This window comes from Argopecten irradians, unplaced genomic scaffold (genome assembly GCF_041381155.1).
Source record: "Argopecten irradians isolate NY unplaced genomic scaffold, Ai_NY scaffold_0399, whole genome shotgun sequence".
Lineage (NCBI taxonomy): Eukaryota > Metazoa > Mollusca > Bivalvia > Pectinida > Pectinidae > Argopecten > Argopecten irradians.
Genome location: NW_027187866.1, coordinates 43,010 through 57,990, shown reverse-complemented (window position 1 = coordinate 57,990; position 14,981 = coordinate 43,010). Strand labels below are relative to the sequence as shown.

Here is a 14,981-nt window from a genome sequence, read left to right as displayed (position 1 = left end):
AATATTGACAGTAAAACCTTGTCACCTCACATTTGATGACAGTAAAAACCTCATCACCTCACAATTATTGACAATAAAACCTTGTCACCTAACATTTAATGACAGATAACCTTATCACAATATATAATATTGACATTGACCTGCATATACAGAAATGGTTCGCCACGACCCTCAATACGTGGTGGTTTAATAGTTTGTTTTAATCAAATGAAATTGTAAATTTTAATTTTTAAATATCACTAGAAGGTTCTTAAGGATGTAAGGAAGTAATACTATATAGACATGCGTTGAGGTGACGGGCCTCCTATGTTAGACTATATGGAGATGCGCCGAGGTGACGGGCCTCAGCTCCTATGTAAGGCTAATATAGAGATGCGCTAAGGTGACGGGCCTCCTATGTAAGGCTATATAGAGATGTGTTGAGGTGACGGGCCTCCTATATTAGACTATATAGAGATGCGCTGAGGTGACGGGCCTTCTATGTTAGACTATATGGAGATGCGCTGAGGTGACGGGCCTCCTATGTAAGGCTATATAGAATGCGCTGAGGTGACTGGGCCTCCTATGTAAGACTATATAGAGAATGCGCTGAGGTGACGGGCCCTCCTATGTAAGACTATATAGAGATGCGCTGAGGTGACGGGCCTCCTATGTAAGGACTATATAGAGATGCTGCTGAGGTGACGGGCCTCCTATGTAAGGCTATATAGAGATGTGCTGAGGTGACTGGCCTCCTATGTAAGGCTATATAGAGATGCGCTGAGGTGACGGGCCTCCTATGTTAGACTATATAGAGATGCGCCGAGGTGACAGGGCCTCCTATGTTAGACTATATGGAGATGCGTTGAAGTGACGGGCCTCCTATTTTGTGACTATATGGAGATGCGCTGAGGTGACGGGCCTCCAATGTAAGACTATATAGAGATGCGCTGAGGTGACGGGCCTCCTATGTAAGACTATATGGAGATGCGTTGAGGTGACGGGCCTCCATATATTTGACTATATGGAGATGCGCTGAGGTGACGGGCCTCCAATGTAAGACTATATTGAGATGTGCTGAGGTGACGGGCCTCCTATGTAAGGCTATATAGAGATGCGCTGAGGGTGACGGGCCTCCTATGTTAGACTATATAGAGATGCGCTGAGGTGACGGGCCTCCTATGTAAGGCTATATAGAGATGCGCTGAGGTGACGGGCCTCCTATGTTAGACTATATATAGAGATGCGCTGAGGTGACGGGCCTCCTATGTTAGACTATATAGAGATGCGCTGAGGTGACGGGCCTCCTATGTTAGACTATATAGAGATGCGCCGAGGTGACGGGCCCTCCTATGTTAGACTATATAGAGATGCGCCGAGGTGACGAGCCTCCTATGTTAGACTATATGGAGATGCGTTGAGGTGACGGGCCTCCTGTATTTGACTATATGGAGATGCGCTGAGGTGACGGGCCTCCAATGTAAGACTATATAGAGATGTGCTGAGGTGACGGGCCTCCTATGTAAGACTATATGGAGATGCGCTGAGGTGACGGGCCTAGCTCCTATGTAAGGCTATATAGAGATGCGCTGAGGTGACGGGCCTCCCATGTAAGGCTATATAGAGATGTGCTGAGGTGACGGGCCTCCTATGTTAGACTATATAGAGATGCGCTGAGGTGACGGGCCTCCTATGTAAGGCTATATAGAGATGCGATGAGGTGACGGGCCTCCTATGTAAGGCTATATATAGAGATGCGCTGAGGTGACGGGCCTAGCTCCTATGTAAGGCTATATAGAGATGCGCTGAGGTGACAGGCCTCATATGTTAGGCTATATATAGAGATGTGCTGAGCTGACGGGCCTCCTATGTAAGGCTATATAGAGATGCGCTGAGGTGACAGGCCCTCCTATGTGTAGACTATATAGAGATGCGCTGAGGTGACGGGCCTTCTATGTTAGACTATATGGAGATGCGCTGAGGTGACGGGCCTCCTATGTAAGGCTATATAGAAATGCGCTGACGTGACGGGCCTCCTATGTAAGACTATATAGAGATGTGCTGAGGTGACGGGCCTTCTACATGTATGTTGGACTATATAGAGGTGTGCTGAGGTGACCAGCCTTTGAAAACTATTATCAGAGATTGGTCATATGAAAATAGTTAGGGAGTTAATCATGGAAAGTCAATTACTTGGGAATAAGTAAAGTATTAAGCAAACAAACAGTTTTGCAAAAGACCATACAATTCACTCTACACGTGCTTGATTAAGAGGCAACTCGGATGAGGGTTATTCTCTATTTAGTAATACTTCACTCTTTTGTAAGTGTGTGTTCAAAGTTGTCAGAATGGAGTATACTACAGTTCTACTGAAGTATTGTGTTTTAATTTTGGAAAGAAGAACCAGTTTGATAAGTATGGACATTGTAAAACATAGAATACATCTAAACATGTTCTAAATTTCCCCGTGGTGTTGCTGGGATTTACCAAGGACATTTCTTTTTTTAATTCCTTGCATTTACTTAGTGATCATCCGGGTACGTACATGTACATGCACATAAGCTATTTTCAGACATACACATTTACGTGTTCAATTTTTATATATTTTTTAATAAAAGAAAAACAAACACAATGCGGTTTTAATATGTTATTTCTTCTAAATTCAACACTTTCTTTGTGCAAGTTGTCAAGCATTTATGGGGAACATACATCGATTTTGGGACTCTCTGGACATAGTTTTTTTCCGAATTTTTTGATGTGCAAAATATACTGGCTGGCGACATATTATCGTGAAAAAATAGATGAACTTCAGTCTTATTGGGATTAAAAGATGCAAGCGATGCTTTTGCCCACCTTTTATCTTATCTAAATCGCTATTAAGTACGTTAGTTCTGCTGTATATTCCAATTAAACCTTGTAACATAGTTATGCATTTATCTATGTAATACAACTTGAGGAACAACATAACAGAATAAATATACACACAACATGTACCATTACAGCTTTCAGTGTACTTTTTCAAGAATAATTAGTAAAATAAATGAAACGTATTCTTTAGTTGCTTGTGTATTATCCATCAATTAAATAAATTCATGCTATCTAAATCTGCTGAGAAAGGCAGAGTAATAATATTTCTTTCTTAAAGACACAACATTATCTTAATTTGTGAATGGAAGATTTATAAGCAGAAGCATATATCAAATATTTATAGTTTATGTTTTAAGATGTTGAATAATATAGGAGTACGTGTCATCATACACTCTTTATTCAACAGCAAATATAAACATTATAATATACATGTATTCATGTAAAGTTACACTGATGAAAACACTTCCAAATATACAGCTTCAACTCCATGTATTGTCATTTTTCTTTTATTGTACTATATATAGGGAACCATGAAGGACCATATACCTGAAACACATTTTTATGGTAATCAAAATCAATGTATACTTTTGTGCACACAAAAAAGATGTTCAGATGATGTAATTCATTACATATACATGTACAGCATGCAGTGTTTGAAGGATTCTACAGTCAGACCAAAACACTGATTCTAAATTTAAAATACCTGTATTATTGGAATTTGTTGTAATGAATGTCCAACAGGAAAAACACAAGATACTTAACTTAGTAAAGTATTTAATCTGTAATATCAATATTTAAGCTGATACACCATGTATGTCTTCTAAATACTACTAATGTATTCAAAGATTCTTTTCACAATCCAGTTTTATGAAGAAAATATCCATGTACCAGTCTACATTTGTAGAGAATAATGGAAAATGATAATTCTACAGTTTTTCTTTAGTGAACATTGAAATAAACCTGTACAAAAAAGGATATTCTTATATCCACACACACCTGAAAAATGTGTCTCCTTTGTTATGATTTAACAAGATTATACAATAGTTGAAACATATGTTTCTGAAAGAATTTCAAAATATGTTTAAAAAATACCAATAATTTCTTAACATTCCTTGGATTGTCTGACATACATTGCACTTCATGGTCCTAGCAAACATTTTAAATACATGGCTAAACAGTTGATTTTTTGTTAAAAAAAAAAAAGAAAAAAAGACGAAGAAAAAAGTTATACTGCGGTTATATCTATTGTCTGTGAATTTTCTTTATTTCTCAGAAAATCTTGTTTTCAGACTCTCAGCTGTCAAGAAACTGACATGAAGACACAGTTGTTTGTTACATTTTGTTAACATTATTTGAAGCACCTGATCACTACAAGATATGCATGCAATCAAGGATCTTTGCAATTTTCCCAATCATAGGGACCATTTTCAAAATTAAGCGGCCAATGGTAAAGGGGCCCATCCATAATTATCCCCACATGTCTACATATCAGGCCAAAAATATGTCTGTTTAGTATTTAGGGTTACATTGGCAAAAACATGGGGTCGGTAGGTTGGGAGGATTTTTTTAGTGTCTTTCACTCTGAAATCATGCCACAGAAGCTGGTAGTTTGGAGATCGAAATCCTGACTTTTAAATTTTTTCGTAGAAAAGTGGTAAAAAATAGGTGTCTGTTTGTATCCATGCAATCTCCCAGACTCCCACATATAAAACAATCTGTTATTCAAAACAAGGACAAAGACTGATTTAATTATGACATGGTCTCCTAACATGCATATGCATACACCTAAAGTTGTTTGCGACATGTACATGTACATGATGTACCGTGTTTCGTATTTGTCTATCATTATAATCAGATAGATTTAAAAATAGTATTGGGATAAGTAACTAGGGCTGTTCTCGCGATATCACGTACACACCTATTGTTATCGTAAACGGATGAACGGTTACCGCGACCTCTCTTAAATATAGTAACCCCATGTACTATGTAAGGACTAGTTCTTTCGATACCTCTCGGATCACATCTCATACCGAGTGTGTTCCGAATATATATAGTTCCGAGTGTGTAGACGACCGCCATTTTTCCGACCCATCACTTTTCGCTTCGTGCACATAGAACTAGGAATAGTAAGAGAGAACCGTCTGATAGCTGATCACTTCATGGGAAACAGGTGGGTATATATGTAGGCCTTATATAATGTCATGAAATTCATAAGAATAATCGATTACGATATAAAAATAGGCATAGGAAAAGTTCTGATATGTCAAGACCTTGGGCTACATGTATGATTCATGTCGCTGTTTTGCCGTCTGGAACCTCCAAATATTAGCCAGATGCTAATCAGTACCAATACAAGGGTTTCAAGATATCAAAACAATTCTTACCTAGTATGTAAAATTATCTAAAATAAGATTTACAGAGATGGACCTTTAATTAGTCAAATCATCCAGTGATTGTGTCCAATGTGACAAGATATTTTGACATGATCATGATCTTTTTGTTGTCACAATTGATAAGTTCTGCATTGTTTATATTAGCCCGAGATACTCTGGCCCTAACACCAGACTTAGACATTATGACAGATACATTGTACATGTAGATGTCTGGCGTAGGGCCAGAGCGCAGTAGTACTCGAAAACCTGGAATAAGCCGACACCGTTTGGTATCGGGCCAGGTCATCTCCGATTCAGACTTACAAAAGATTACCACCGAGAATCGCCACTTACCTTGGTTTTTTCAACAAATGAATAATCTATCTACTCCTAGCCATCAGTTTCATCACGCATGCATGTTCTATAGTGTCAACACAGTAGTTTCTTTTCCGCAACTTTAAATTTCCCTCGTCGTTGTCGCCATTTTCTCGTAGTATGCATATCACCTTTATCTTGACGGATTGCTATATTTGGGTAGATATAATATTCATTTGTTGAATAGACTAACGTTAGTGGTGCTTCTCAGTGGTCAGTCTGAATCGGAGATGACCTGGCCCGATACCAAACGGTGTCGGCTTATTCCAGATTTTCGAGTACTACTGCGCTCTGGCCCTACGCCAGACATCTATCTGTCATAATGTCTAAGTCTGGTGTCGGGGCCAGAGTATCTCGGGCTATGTTTAATTAAGTATATTTTGATACGACATTTGATATAAGGTGTGGCTACATATATACAGCCTGGCGATCAGTCAATCAACGAAGGGTAGGACTAATCCACTGTAAATTGCAAATTACACAGGGGCAGATGACTTGTTTATTAGTCTATACATGATAGGTACACGCATATTTGATACAAAAGTAATTGTTATATGGAAATGTTCCTGTCAAAATGTTAGTATTGTGACATTCATTGATATGGGCATTTCAACCACAATTTCAATAGCTCACAGGGCCAAGGGGGGAACATGGTGACATTGCAAAATAGAGAGGGCATCATACTGTCTGTTCACAGAATAGAAACATATTTTTTCTAGCATAATTGCAGTACAACTACATCAAGTTTTGTATCATTATTAGCAAAATGTGAAGCGAAGGTCATATGTGCAGAGATCCTCAGATGTTGGAATCAAGCTTGTATATGTAAAATCCAGTTCCCCTCTGTGAATAGCTAGTTTTTGTTGATGAGTGGATCAAAGCTTTTACATGGGCAATCAAATTATGCAACTAAATACCTTTTTCGCTCTCTCTCTCACCTGATATTTATGTGATAAAATTAATGATGTGTTCCATTGTGATTCAGGTTGTTTTTTGTTTTCTAGGGAGAAATTTACCTCTGAAATGGCAGAGATGACTGACAAGAAGGTCAAAAAGAACTGGAAGGTCATGAAAGTATCACTAGAAAAAGTGGCTGCCATTCTATATGAATCAAAGAAAATATTTGTTGTAAGGTGAAGGTCAAAGTATAGGGGACAGCAAGGTAAATGTCAAAGTACAGGGGACGGTAAGGTAAAGGTCAAAGTGTAGGAAAGGTCAAAATGTAGGGGACAGTTAGGTATAGGTCAAAGTGTAGGAAAGCATAAAGTAATGTCAAAGTAAAGGGAAAAGGAAGGCCAATGTCAAAGGATAGGGGACAGAGTAAGGTAAAGGTCAAAGTGTAGAGTACAGTAAGGTAAAGGTCAAAGTGTATGAGACTAGAAGGTAAAGGTGAAAGTGAAACAGACTAGAAAATAAAGGTCAAAGTGTAGGAGACTAGACGGTAAAGGTCAAAGTGTAGGGGACAGTAAGGTAAAGGTAAAAGTGTAGGAAAGCATAATGTAAAGGTCAGAGTTTAGGGGACAATTAGGTAAAGGTCAAAGTGTAGGAAAGGGTAAGGTAAAGGTCAAAGGGTAGGGGACAGTAAGGTAAAGGTCAAAGTGTAGGGCACTGTACGGTAAAGGTCAAAGGGTAGGAGACAAGAAAATAAAAGGTTGAAGTGAAGGAGAATAGAAGGTAAAGGTCAAAGTGTAGGAAAGCATAATGTAAAGGTCAAAGTGTAGGAAAGTGTAAGGCAATGACAAAGTGTAGGGGACAGGAAGGTAAAGGTCAAGTGTAGGAAAACACAAGGTAAAGGTCAGAGTTAAGGGGACAGTAAGGTATAGGTCAAAGTGTAGGAACGCATAAGGTAAAGGTCAAAGTGTAGGGGACAGTAAGGTAAAGGTCAAAGTACATGGGACATAAAGGTAAAGGTCAAAGTGTAGGAAAGCATAAGGTAATGACAAAGTGTAGGGGACAGGAAGGTAAAGGTCAAAGTGTAGGAAAGCGTAAAGTAATGTCAAAGTAAAGAGGAAAGGAAGGTCAATGTCAAAGGATAGGAGACAGTAAGGGAAAGGTCAAAGTGTAGGAGACCAGAAAGTAAAGGTCAAAGTGTAGGGGAATGTAAGGTAAAGGTCAAAATATAGGTGACAGTAAGATAAAGGTCAAAGTATAGGTGACAGTAAGGTAAAGGTCAAAGTACAGGGGACAGTAAGGTAAATAAATAGTGCAGGAACGCATAAGGTAAAGGTCAAAGTGTAGGGGACAATTAGGTAAAGGTCAAAGTGAAGGAAAGTGTAAAGTAATGTCAAAGTAAAGGGGAAAGGAAAGTCAATGTCAAAGGATAGGGGACAGTAAGGTAAAGGTCAAAGTGTAGAGTACAGTAAGGTAAAGGTCAAAGTGTAGGGGACAATTAGGTAAAGGTTAAAGTGAAGGAGACTAGAAAATAAAGGTCAAAGTGTAGGTGACTAGAAGGTAAAGGTCAAAGTGTAGGTGACTAGAAGGTAAAGGTCAAAGTGTAGGGGACTAGAAGGTAAAGGTCAAAGCATAGTGGACAGTAAGGTAAAGGTCAAAGTGTAGGTGACAGTTAGGTAAAGGTCAAAGTGTAGGGCACTGAAAAGTAAAGGTCAAAAGTGTAGGGGACAGTAAGGTTAAGGTCAAAGTGTAGGAAAGCATAATGTAAAGGTCAAAGTGTAGGAAAGTGTAAGGTAAAGGTCAAAGTGTAGGGCACTGAAAAGTAAAGGTCAAAAGTGTAGGAGACTAGAAGGTAAATGTCAAAGAGTAGGAAAGCGTCAAGTAAAGGTCAAAGTGTAGGGGACAATCAATCATATCTTATATCAAACATCAAATGAAATTGAATCCTACTTTAACATGATGTTAGTTTCAAGACCAATCAGATAAGCTTTGAGAAAACTTTCTATTTCTACATTACTGCTCATAAAGCTTATAAATAAACACCTTTTGAACAACTGAACCTTGATTATTAATAAGACCTGACCTATATCCTTCTAGAAGCAAACTTCCTTAAAATACATAAGATGAAACATTAATATCAATCATTTCATATTTTTGATTACTAATTTAAAAGGAAATACTCCTGAAACCAGATATTTCATTTCATTTAGAATAGAAGTGTCTTTTGTATAACACTTTGACTTGAATATGATATTGGATAACAGATATCCTAAATCTAAGATGGTGTTCACTTATCGCTAGATAATTTTTACTCTCATTACAGGATGTTATGGTGATCGTGAAAATTTGTGATCATGATGACATGCTGACCAGACCTTCTTCAATGACAAAGGCACTGCAACCAGAGACATCAGTAGAGGTAACTGATGTTGAAGGTACTTTATAATATGGTAAATTTGAGATATGTTTGTTGGTCACTGCCAGGTTAATATCTTACTCAGGCCAGATGCATTTCAATCAATTCATTGATAGTTATTTATACTAGTTTTTGAACTATTGTCACTCAAAGACACCTAGTTAAAGGCCCACTACCTTACCAAAATGGCTTTTGATTTTAAAATGGAAATGTAAAATGAGATTGATACTTTTGTAGACTAGCACAATACTACACATATCACCACCTTCTGAACAATTTGATTAAAATAGATAAAATATTAAGTTTAATAATACGGGTCGTTTATGTTTCCCGCCGTCATCCTAAATACGGCGCGGTAGTTGACTATCACTGCGCCGGACGGCAAAACAGCGAAATGACTCTCTACTGTTATCATATATTACGGAGGAAATCTTGCATATGTTTGGTATTGTAAGCTCATCTAAGGCCATCGACATATATTTTATGATGTTATTAATGTTTTTAAGAGACCTTAATGTTTTACTCAGGAAAGGTAGTGGGCCTTTAATAAAATATTGGATTTTTTGGAAATTTTGCCGTTTTCGACCATGTACACAAGAGATTAAAGCCCATAATTTCCTTATGAGGTGTTTGATATATGGATGTTTGCAGAATTTATTTTCCAGTGGCCGTCTTTAAAAATATACCAGTTATAATTAATTAGAATCATATTTTCAGAATAGAAATGTAGCTTTAGGACAAAATTTGCATCTGGCAACTTGCTACATATATTGATTGATTTTATTTTAAATCTGTATAATCCGGAAATCTGTCCATACCAGCCAATTATGCTTGTTCTGATGACATGCGGTTTAGATAAGTTATACTGTATATATAAAATGCAAAAGTGGATCCAATATCCTTCTGGGATGATAAATCATGGCTGACTGTCCTCTCCATTTGTGGCACAGCTAATTTGGAACTATTAGGATTTGACAAAATTGATGGTAACCAATTTAATTAATGACATATATTAATGTATATACAGGAATATATATACATTGGGTTATATTTACACAACATGAAGCATGTACATTGTTGATAGCTCAATTTATGTCAAGATTGCACTACAACCAAACAATTATGATAATAAACAGAGGACTACACATATTTATCTTTAGAGAAAAGATCTTCAAATATTGTATGCAATTTAACATAATCTTATAAGAGTAGATGTGATAAGTAAAGTTTAATCTCATTCTTTTTCAATTTTATTTGTATTTTTTCAGTTTCATTACTTGTGGATGCCATCGGGAAAGTCACTTGAACACAGCAGTAATAGATCACTCGCACAGACAACATGTTATAGGCCATATTTCTGAGAAAGCCTAATTGGTGAAGCTCAAGATGGTATGGATATATTTTCAACTTATTTGATGACAAAAACATTGGAAAGTCATGCATTACAACACATATCAATCTGGTAAACTTGTTATGCAGAATGTATATATACCAGGTACATGGAATTTGATAATTTGGAAAGGGCTTGCATGTTAATAGGCATATCCTAGACCTGATGTCCAATCCATCTGATGTACATTTGTATGTAAAAACTATAAAATCTTCTTGAAATTGAAATACATGTTGTCAACCACTAGGTAAACAAGCTTACGTACCTATATCATGGATATCAGAAATATTGTTTGCTTTCATCAAGAGATTTTGCATATTATTGAAACTCATTATCTTTGAATTAACAGAAAATCTTCAGAAACTGGAAGGATAGCGACAGTAGATGCTCGGGAAAATTACATCACCAGTTTACTGAGCTACATCTGTGTCCTGCCCATTTGGTAAATAACTTAAATTGTATTGAATGTATATAGTTGAAATAATTTTGTTCTTATATCCCCTGCAACAGAGTTAGGGTATACTGGAATCATTACTTCCCTGGATGTCTGTCTTTCCACCTAGATGTCTGTTATCTGCAAATATTGTCCTGACAACTGAACTGTACCAATTCAAATGAAGCTTCACAGTAATGTTGGGGACCATGTGTAGATATGCAAGAACACTTTTTTTTTCCAAATAAATTGATTGCTAATGTAACCAGGTCAATATACACAGGTTTTGTAATATACTGTGAAATCATTAATTTTTGTGGGGGTTTGATTTTAATAAATGTATACCAATGTCATGTAAGTTTATGCGTTCATACATTGTAGCATGACAAGTTCAAAGATGGAAAGTATTCTTCAAACAAAGATAGTTTTCAAAATTTCGTAGACTTTATCTACATGTACCAAAGTATAAATTATTGAGTATATCTTGCATCAATCAATATGACACAATAATTGTTTGATGGAAACGCCTGTAAAAACTCTGGTTGAGTACCGCCTCTAGCATGTGATTGTATCCACTTGGGCGATCAAACAGTACAGGTGACAGTGTCGACTGTGTATTTTAACGGTAATGTGTGAGGTTTTCTCCACGAATTTAAGTGCCAACAAATAGTAAAATTTTAGAATCTATGAAAATTGAGCCCGACAAAAATAGATGATTTCACAGTAGACAATAAATCTTAGACTAATTAAATCAATCTTGTTTAAACCTGGTGGTCAAATAATGTAACACATGCATATGGATGCCTATAATTCACACGTCACATTGTTTAATAAAATCATTGTTTAATATTAATAATGGTTACCTTGGAAACACAGTATACATATACCACATACATTCACATGTATAAATGAGGTAAATGCAGTTCTAGTTATAAATATAAAAATGTTTTGTGTGCTTGTTGAGTCACTATGGATAAAAAATATTGAATTAAACTTTGCCTTTTGTCAACATAGGTATACCTATGCATATTTATTTATTTATTTACAAGCATGCAGATTTGAAGTGCTCCTGGATGAACATTTCAAGCTTCCCAAGACTGACACTACTCTTTGCTGAAGTTGAAAATTTTGTTCAGGAGCAGTCTACCAGGGTGATCAATTGTCGGTCAATTAAGAGATGTGGCTCAAGGATGTTTCGGAGGATTCCATTGAAGAAAGGAATAGCACATTTGGTCTTTTCTCAAAACTATAGATATATATTATGTAACGTTATACGGCAAATACAAATAATATGAATGCTCACATAGTCACAATTCACCCAGAATTACATTTGGTTAATTTCAGAATAATATCAAGTACAAATTTCTTAAAAATAACACAGTAGGTTAAAAAGTTGTAAAACAGAAACGTAAAACTATTTCTGAAGAAAGTAGATTAATACAATGGATGAAGCCTGGGTGGATAATGTTATCTGTACTTTGAATAAGATATCAAGAAGAAAAGCTATAGAGCTAGAAAGAAATTTTTACATAGTCTTATCAATTGTGAAGAGAAGGTTTATTTTCTTTGTCAACTGAACATGTCTCAGCTACGATGGCCAACAGCGGCCGGCAAAAAACAACTCCTACAAAACGTTTTTCGTACTTAAATAGTCATTGATATTTAAGTACAACTTTTATTTTCTAAAAATATTTTTTGTCATGAAAAATAATTATGTACAAAATAATTATGTAGTTAAGTTAAATGGACATTTAAACCTTTGGTATATAAAGATATATAAAAGGGATAATAATTAGGCAAAAAATAGAGATTATGACCTGTTTATTACCGCTTACATTTTGCGACTTTTATGAACTTTCTCAAATATAGATAAAATTAAGTCCACTAAGAAACCAGTATTAATTCATTGTCTATGACACAGTCTATGTTTTAAGCAAGCCAAATGGAACATTCATTGTTGAATTCCTTATCTGAAAGATTAATTGTACACCTGAGAATAGGAAGATTCCATTTAAATACAGGGTTTAGCATCAGACCTGGGTTTTTTTTTACATAAATATGTGATAAAAATTTGTCACGACAAAAAATATTTTTTATTTGTACAAAATTATTTTTCATGACAAAAAACATTTTTAGAAAATAAAAGTTGTACTTAAATATCAATGAATATTTAAGTACGAAAAACGTTTTGTAGGAGTTGTTTTTTGCCGGCCGCTGTCGGCCATTGTACTCAGCTGTATAGACTGGGTGTTTTTAATGTCATTCCTGTTTGTTCATATAGGCCTAGTTTCCCAAGATTCAACATTTTTTTTAGTCCACTATATCTGATTCAAATTGTGATTTGTCCATGATCTGTTCATCTGTCCTTCCTTCTGTCTTTTCTGCCATATTAAACAATTCTTGTTATAACTATTTCCCAGAAAGTACAAAAGAGGTCTATCTCAAATTTAATATGTAGGTTTGCCTTGGTGACTAGTTTTGCATATTGTATTTTATTACTGATTGGATAACAAAATGGCCAACTAGCAGCCATTTTGGATTTTGACAATTATCACTATTTTTCAGAAAGTATTGAAGGTATCTATCTATCTGCTAAAAATTTAAACTTCTTTAACATATATTAGCATCAGGTCATAGATAATAGTTTTTTTTATGTCATATTTTGTTTTTAAAAGTTATTTGCTATAGCCATCAAATGTATAATTATCATAAGAGTCAATATTATTCTATTATGGCCCTTTCCCTCGGGAACTGTTCTCCTATAGTGTTGTCTGGCGAGGTATAGTCCCCGAGTCGAAGACAAGGGCACTATACCTCGCCAGACAACACTATAGGAGAACAGTTCCTGAGGGAAAGGGCAATAATAGATTTAGTACGTCACATGACATTCATTTATATGACGTCATATATTTGGTCGCGAGTTCATTCCCGGGGGACTATACTTTGGTATAGTTCCCGTAGTCAGGTATAGTCTCCCGTAGTCAAGAAGGACAGGGAACTGTCGCAAAATAGACCATGGCTGTTATCCAATCGCATTCCTAGTAATTATCATGTGATGTACTAAATATATATAATTCACATCTATAATAAGAACCCTGTCTTAAATTTACCCGAAATAGTTCGTTTTATTTCATCAAATTGTAAAATAACTCATTTTTTTCAACTATACTATCATGTTTCAATTTATAAACATCTCATTAATTTTCTTTTCCAATGGATGTGTGGAGTGCATACAGTCTCATTTGAATAATATGTTTCATATAACATTATGTATTATATTGTATTGATAGTCTGAGTATAAATCCCATTTGATATAGTTATACATGTAGTTGACCATTTTGCAAACGTAACATGTTATATGGTTAGTTTTGCACATTACCTATCTGTCTTTTCCTAAGTGAGGGTGTGGGACGAGGGTGCTTTCACAGTATTTAATCATTCTTCAGTGATGCATAACTTAATTTGTACATTATTATTACATTATGTAGTTTAATAAACTATAACTAAACTTATTACAAAGTCTTTGTATGTTTGTATAAGTATTAAGCCACTACATTTGCATATAACAGAGTAAGCTCCCTTGCGGGAAGGTATTTTTTGTTATGTCATTATTTAAGTATAACAGAACGCTTGCAAACATATGACATCTCAATCAATACCTACCCACAAGTGCATATAACTCTGTAATATGCAAATAGAGAATGCAACGGTTATAACAAACAAACCTTTGGGGGACCACCTGATTCACTTCGATATACACATAGATTGTTATACACATATTACAGATAACTAAAAGGAACCTTGAAACGAAAATTACTATAACATGGAAACATAGACGCATGAATTCACTGTAAGCAAGTTCATTATTAACGTGGTTTACACTATATTAACCTTATGCAACCAACTTCTAGAGGTTATAATGGAACAAAGAAGATCAATGAAGATCCGTCTGCAGTGACCTAAAAACATCAAATATAGATGTTACAGCTTATTAGTTTAACGTCTTATTAAAACAGGGTCATGTAAGGACATGCAAGGTTTGTTGATGGAGGTAGGCCGGAGTACCCCGAGAAAAACCACCGCCCAGTAGTCGATTTGGTGGTAAACACACCTTATTAAGATCAAATACAGACATCATGTGGTGACAAGTCGTTGTGGTGGTATACACACCTTATTAAGATCAAATACAGACGTTGTCATGTGGTAATAAGTCTATATGGTTGTATACAAAGCTTATTAAGATCAAATACTGACGTT

General features: G+C 35.8%; 1 long non-coding RNA gene across 5 annotated transcripts; it reads left to right on the top strand.

Annotated features, from left to right (window-relative positions):
- The first annotated feature begins 4,827 nt into the window (after positions 1-4,827).
- Positions 4,828-14,243, top strand: LOC138312627 (uncharacterized). 5 transcript variants are annotated; one of them, XR_011207003.1, is made up of 6 exons: positions 4,828-4,973; positions 6,599-6,756; positions 8,809-8,935; positions 10,170-10,290; positions 10,641-10,733; positions 11,774-14,243. It is a non-coding gene; the product is annotated as an uncharacterized lncRNA (long non-coding RNA). The 5 variants fall into 5 exon arrangements; XR_011207001.1 differs by having other exon boundaries at positions 4,828-5,017; positions 6,599-6,727; XR_011207002.1 differs by having other exon boundaries at positions 4,828-5,017; positions 8,809-8,904.
- The last annotated feature ends 738 nt before the right edge of the window (positions 14,244-14,981 follow it).